The sequence below is a fragment of the Callospermophilus lateralis genome, chromosome 3 (assembly GCF_048772815.1).
Source record: "Callospermophilus lateralis isolate mCalLat2 chromosome 3, mCalLat2.hap1, whole genome shotgun sequence".
Taxonomy (NCBI): Eukaryota; Metazoa; Chordata; class Mammalia; order Rodentia; family Sciuridae; genus Callospermophilus; species Callospermophilus lateralis.
In genome coordinates, this window is record NC_135307.1 from 141,939,874 (window position 1) to 141,947,062 (window position 7,189).

The 7,189-nt window shown below is 36.4% G+C and overlaps 1 long non-coding RNA gene across 1 annotated transcript; it reads right to left on the reverse strand.

Annotated features, from left to right (window-relative positions):
* Window positions 1-1,400: 1,400 nt before the first annotated feature.
* Window positions 1,401-3,936, reverse strand: LOC143394251 (uncharacterized). Its single transcript, XR_013090681.2, has 3 exons — window positions 3,292-3,936; window positions 3,032-3,184; window positions 1,401-1,995 (listed from the first exon to the last, which is right to left on the reverse strand). It is a non-coding gene; the product is annotated as an uncharacterized LOC143394251 (long non-coding RNA).
* Window positions 3,937-7,189: the final 3,253 nt, after the last annotated feature.

Sequence of the window (7,189 nt, forward strand, 5' to 3'; positions counted from 1 at the left end):
TTTTCCCCTTGTAAGTTGATTCTCTCAGGTATTTTGTCACAGTCATGAAAATCTGACTAACACCCTTTCCTTTAATATTTTTTTTCTCTGTGCCCTTATTGTTTATTTTTTTAATCTAAAGAATTACTTTTTTTCTATAAATGAGGGATTTGGGGGTTTTGGCTTGGCATCCAAGGAAAGAGGTTGGAACACCTCCTGAGATAGACACCACTACATTTCAGAAGTGGAAAAAACTCTGCAATATCTCCTCTCGCAGTGAGAATGCTCGGGTGTCTGCTAGGGAAGAGGCAAGCTACCTTTTCATGCTTTGAGGACTCTTCAAGATTCATGAGGTTATTGTGAGCTAATGTTTGTGAAGAATAAAGAGGAAAGGAAGAATCTGGCAGGGAGAGACATCCACTGAGACGTAAATCTGGCAAAGTATAACCTAACTAACAGTGAGCTACAGCAAGAAAATTTCCCATTAAAAGGTCCAGCGTTGGGAAGAAAACACCAGACCTTAACACTTTTCACCATAATCGGGCATTGGATAAAACTGTCTAGGAGGAATATGGACCAGCTCAAAAGCAGCCATGGATCTTGAAGGTGATGTTAACTGCAGATTCTTAGCTGGCTGCACTCCTTGAATTTGAATATTAAGTTCTTTCTGGAAGAAAGATCTCAATGTCACAGTCCATGTTTGCTATAGCCAGCAAAATTCACCTATGTTGAGAAGCCAACAGAAATAAGGATTTAGTATGTATTGGACATGTGGATGGCACATATGTGTTGACAGAAGCAGTGAGCAAAATAGACCAATATATTAGTTTCTCTTTAAAAAAACTTATTTTATTTTTTCATAGCTAAATGTATGCTGCATGATTTAATTGAGATATAAATATAAAATTGGTTTTCTTCAGTATTATTTGCTTAACATCTAGAAATTATTAATAATGTATAGTCCAAATTTCTATACATTAAATCATAGAAAAGTATACCTATATGGAATTTTAATGCAAATCAAGTTGATTCTCACATTTTGTAAGTGACAAAGAGATATTCCGATCAATAAACTGACTGCAAATGGACATTGTGGCTTTTTTGGCTTTAGAGATATTATGCTTAGTAAATAAAAAACAGGATGCTCAGGTAAATTTTAATTCCAAATAAGCAACAAAGAACTTTTAAATATAAGATATCCATGTACTACTTGGGACAAAAATTATACTAAAAATATTCATTATTTGTCTGAAACTCAAACCTTACTGGATGTCCTGTATATTATCTGACAATCTTATTCATATTTAAAATTCTCTATGTCCCCTCACCAATTAGAACTTTCTCTCCAAAAATACTCTCAGTGTGTCGCAAATTGTCTTATGCACTAAAACTGAAAGACCGACAAAGAAGAGATCACAAAAGGAGAGACAGTTGGGAAAGGGTACACATGACCTTTGTAAAAAATAAATTATAAAATCTATGAGATTCAAAACATACCCACTAGTCCAATATGTGTTTAGCCAATGCTTCTTCCACTGTGGGTCATGACACATGTGGACTGAGAAATCAGTTTCTTGAGTTGTGACCACATGGTTTTAATAAATTATGGTAATCTAGAATAGAAACTATCATCATTTAATCATGTGTAATAAAGATTAATATTTTTGAAAATTTTGTTTCCATTTTATATTTGTGTGTATGTGTGTCTGCTGGGTCACTATTGTTTTAGTACCGTTTCTGGTAACAGAAAGTTAATCCAAAATCAGCCACAAGAATTGACTATTGTCCTTTGGCTCAAACCCAATTTTCCACCGGAGCTCAAGGACGAGGGTCATACTAACTGATAGGGCAAACAGCCACATACAGCACTCTACCTGTCCCCCATGTATAAGGAAAGGGGGCTTTATCTGAAGGGACAAGAGTTTATAAGTGGATATAAACAGGGTGGCAAGAAAACACCTTAAACAGCAGTCGACACTTCCCCATTCTGGCTGGGTAAGATCTCTTGGATCATCACTGTCAAAAAAAAAAAAAAAAAAAGTTAAAGCATAACTTGGTGACTATTTTAACAAAGTCACATGTGAGACCGACTTCTATGTTAACCTAGAAACCTTTCTTCTAGAATAAAGACATTATCAATTTTTCTGGGCTACACTTCTTAGACATGTAGCCTATGGAACATTTTCTTTTGAATTCTTTGTTTTTAAGTAGTTCAGTACCTTATACTTCTATCTTAAGTTCTATTTTTCCTCCATTAGATAGTAAAACATGATATCTGGCTAATGACATTTTGAAAGAGTATGCTGATTATAAGTATTGATTATGTTTTCCTGACTTGAGGAACATTTTAAAGAGCAGGATCAAATGGAAATGACTCAAAACACAAACAGGTTTCTGGTAGTGACTTACTTGGGCCAGTGTGAGCATGCCCAGAAACAGCTCTGCATGGTACGCTTGGTGAAATAGGCAACTCTTTGTACTCACACAGGGTGAGAAAGGAGTTGACACTTATTTTTCTGTAACTTTTTTTTCTCTCTCAAATATATTGAAATCTTAAAGTTATAAAATATGATGAGACAACCCTTATTATTTTTTTTTCAAATCTGCAACAATAGATCTGGTAAAAACATTTAAAAAATACTAAATTACATTTGGACACAGTGTTGTTTTTGTTACATTGACTGTTGATGTTCATTTTTGCTTAGCATTGAAGGAACAACAAAGAAAAGCACCTCCAATCTAGGTGTATATACAAGCCAATTTAAAAACAATTTTTTAAAAAAAATCTCTGAATTAGACATTATACTAACTACCAACTAAACTGAATCAATGAATACCGTTGAATTCAAAGCACTAGCAAATTCAAACATCACAAAGAAGTGAAACAAATGACATCAAAGGAAAAGGATTGAGACAGACTCTGCTGTTGATCTGTTGATGTTTCTGAGCATTTATATAAAATGGAATGAAGAGTTAAAGAGTGGTACTTGTGAAAAGGTGATGATCTAGCCCTATGCCCAGTATGTGGGGTCATAATTTGGGATGCTCTTACCCTTTTACAATTGTTTCTTCTTTCTGGTGGGATATGTAGTGTCGACATTTGTCACAGGAAAAGGAATATTTCTACTTTATAATTTCTAAGCGCACCTTGAGAGCTGAGCACTTTTATGGAGGGCAATTTTGCATTTGCTGAAGAAATAATATCCTAAAAAACGAATAAGAAATAAATATCCTCAGATTAATGCTATATAAATACATTTGCTATAGGTTTCATCAAATATTCATGTTACACACATGTACAGGTCAAATTACCTTTAAATATTAAATTTCTTTCCAGTGGTGGAGAATTTCAAATTTTTCAGTGTTTGTAAGGAGCAGAGATGGAATCCAGGCATTATTATCTTCTTGGAAATTCAGCTTCTGGTTTAACTGAGTATCTAAGGTTATGAGGGGCTTCACTACCCCCCCACAAAATGTGAAATTGCTCACATTTCTTTTCCATATTCTACAAATCACAACTCGAATTTAAAGATGTACTAAACACATAAGCATTTTACACCTACTTTAAAGAAGAAATGATCTGTTTGGTGTCACCTGCACAAGACACCTAAGGCACATTACACAATATAACTTAATACAACCAGACCACTGAAGTAGGGATGATTCTCCTTACACACAAAATCTAAGTGATAGAGCTATGCATGATTCCAGGAAATGGCAGAAACTGGATACAAACCTGGTTCAACAGGACCCAGCCATTTAAATCTGTCACTGGTAACATCAATTATCACACAGGCAATATGGATCAGTGTTTTCAAAGCATTAACAAACTGAACAAGTGAATCATTGGCTACATTCTGCTTGTGCACTGCAGGTGGGAAATAATTTGAATTTAAGTCTGATGAATTTGCATTTGGATTCGGTTTCTGCCTTTGACTATTACAATGTTCTTAGCAATTTAGCATTATTCAGGTTTTTTTAATCAAAGTTAAAGCAGGGATAATATTACAGGTAGTGCCTACCCCATAGTAGTGTTAGAACATCAGTTGAGATAATAAACAAGCCTGTTGTAAGAAAAATACCAAGTCCAAAACAAATGTAGGGGTCATGAGTTCCTCATTATCTTTCCTGAACAAGAGATTGGATCAGATCCACTCATCCATTCACCACCTCAAATACTGTTGTCACCTCTATGGAGATGACCCCATATTCATACCTCAAATATATTCCTACTGTGCCCTCAATTGAGACTGTTGATGTCTCTCCAAATATGCTTTACATAGGAGCTCTTTGAAGAGTGAAGAAAGAAGGCATTTAGCATTCAGGTTTTAATATACCATATTTCTAATTTGCCCAAACAATTTTCCATCTAAACTGGGACAGGTTTTGAGTGCTATCAATAAGTATGCTTTGAAAAGAGGTTTAAACCCCAGACAGAGTGAGACTAGTGATCACCCTGCACAGGGCAGGGTGCATAAGCGACAATGTCAAAGAGAACTTCAGGAGCAGGGCAGACAGCCAGGCACCTGAGCCTCTGCTGGCAGTGTGGAGAGACTCGAGGAAGTAACTTCTGGGAAAGGAGAGGTGACAAGGACTCATGCTGCTTCCCCATCTGACACTTACCTGCAGCACCATCTGTAACACCTATTCAGAGCCGGGAAGTCCCATGGACTCTAGGGGAAATGGGAGCCCTCCAATGCAACCTGATGGACCCTGAGTTGATGAGGGTTACTCTCAGAGGGCAGTGGCAACTGTGGTTCATAAAATCACACCCAACTAAAGACACTCTTTGACAATCCTCCAGCAGGCTCTGATATGTTTAATAGACCTCCCATATAACTGCTGCCTTCTGCCTAGTTGAATGAGTCACTTCACACATAATCACACCACACAGAATGCTTGCATACACACACACATATATGCTTACATACATACACACTCACGTTACACATACATACACACCACAAGGTTCCTACCACTTTAAGCCTGATTTTCCCAATAAACTACCTCTTCCCATTTTGCAGAACATATACCAGTAGGAAAACAAACAAACAAAAACACTAACGTGTGATCATTCAAATTATGAGTGTTAAAAGGAAAATGTTATTGGTGCTCAGAGAGATGAGTGCTGAGGTATGCCAGGCCACAAGATGTTGTCCAAGACCGTAGGTGATTGTTTCTCTGAAGATCCTGATGGCAGCAAAATGAACAGAAATCCTGGGTCTCCCTGAGGCCCTTGACCCTTCTTATCTGTTTGGATCACATGTCCTGTTGGAATTTACTGAAGTGCATTATTATAATCTACAATGGATCATCACTGGGTCTCCACACCACTGAGTAGATGTGAACCACCACCAAGGCTATGTGAGGAAACAAGAAACTTACATTTGTTCAAGCCACTGTATTTGATGATCTTTGTTCTGGAAACCCAGCCTGTGGTCAATAAACAATAGTCCTCAAAACACTTTTAACCTTTAAAATGGGGCATTATTCTACATATGAGGAAACTGAATTACAAAAGTTTTAGTTACTTTCTGTTAAACAGAATAGCCCAGACTTAAATACCTCCCTTCTCTCTCTCTCTCTCTCTCTCTCTCTCTCTCTCTCTCTCTGTTTGTTTCTGGCAAGCCTATGTTTGGATATTTTACTTATACAATTGAATATTTTTTGAACAATAAAAATTAATATTTTTCAATTAGTATTCCACTTTGATTTCTGAAAAATACAAAGGAAAGAAGCCTGGATTCGGTGGCCATTAAATTTCTTAACTATCATAAAATTGTAAAATTATTTAGCAAGCAGAATATTATGTCAAATAAAAGAGAAATGTCCTTATGTTTAAAGAGGTTTTGTGTAATACCTTAAATTAACTGGTGTATCTTCATCCATAGGTTCTGCAGCATCTGGGCTTAGGATCTTGAAGAAAGACCACAAATAAATTACTAATAACTGAAAATTTTAGGAGAACTCAGTGACTAAATTTCTACCTTCTCTTAGCCCAACTTATTTTCTTCTAGATTTTAGTCTTTCTTAAGTAAGGAGTCTCTATAAGATTAGATATTTTATCTATAAAATTCACGTAGTTCTGAGCCCAGCAGGGATGTTAGAATACGCTTATTCACTTAAATTATACAACAGCCCAGTTGTAGCTCTAGACTCTGAGAATTAAAGAAGTATTTGCATGGTGTTTTACAGTTTATAAATCTTTTTACAAGAGATATTTTAGGTACAATTACTCTTATTATTTTCTATATAAGATGTAGTAGCTAAAACTGAGAAAATTGTAAAGGGTTTACCAAGGAGACACAGCTTTTATAAGTCGTGTTTTGACAAGCCCAATGTGCATCTTTTCACTCAGGATCCGAGGATCTTGTGTGTATACCATTGTAGACTTGCTGAATGAATGGGTACATCAATCAATCAATCAGTTAATCAATGAAACCATCATAAAATGAGCAGTAAACTCATGTTGCAAAGCAACCAGCTAATTGATGATCCATGCCAAGGTTTTTATTTATGTGTTCTTAATCATTGTCATTTTTTTTTCTGGAAAAGATAAAGCAGATGAAAACTAAACATAAAAATAAAACCAAAGAGATCCCACCTAAAACAAGAGTCAAAAAAGTGCCTCTAGCTAGATCCACATGTTGTCAAGGGGCCGGTGTGGGTGTTTTCACTCAAGGAGGTTCAGACATCCCTGCTTGATGGAAGGGACTCACCAAGAGCTGAGTATTTGGCATCCCAGTCCAAGTGGTTCCTTATTGGCCATGACCATTGTCATAAGGCTGGATTTAACTTCAGAAGTACTGCATGCCATCTGGCTCTAAAGAACAAATCTATTTTTATACAAATTTGCAATGAGGGAAAAAAAATATTACATACATGCTCAGCCCTGGATGAACTTCCATTTTTAACATGACTAACTTTCACTCGTCTTCCTTAGGGGCTCCAAAGTGGGTGGGCTCTTTCCCTCTGCTACAGGCCTTATCTCCGTTAAGTTGTACGATTAGGATCCCAAAGTCACTGAACAAACAGGGTTGGATTCTCCATAACAGACCTTTAGTTCATATACATTTCCCTGGCTTTCGTTTGAGAAGTCAGAGAATGGCTATCATCTCCACACTAATAATATCCTTCAGTAAATGATAAAGTCAAGTCCAAAGTAAACTGAGAAGCTTTATCAGCATGTCAAAGCTATCCCCTTACAGCT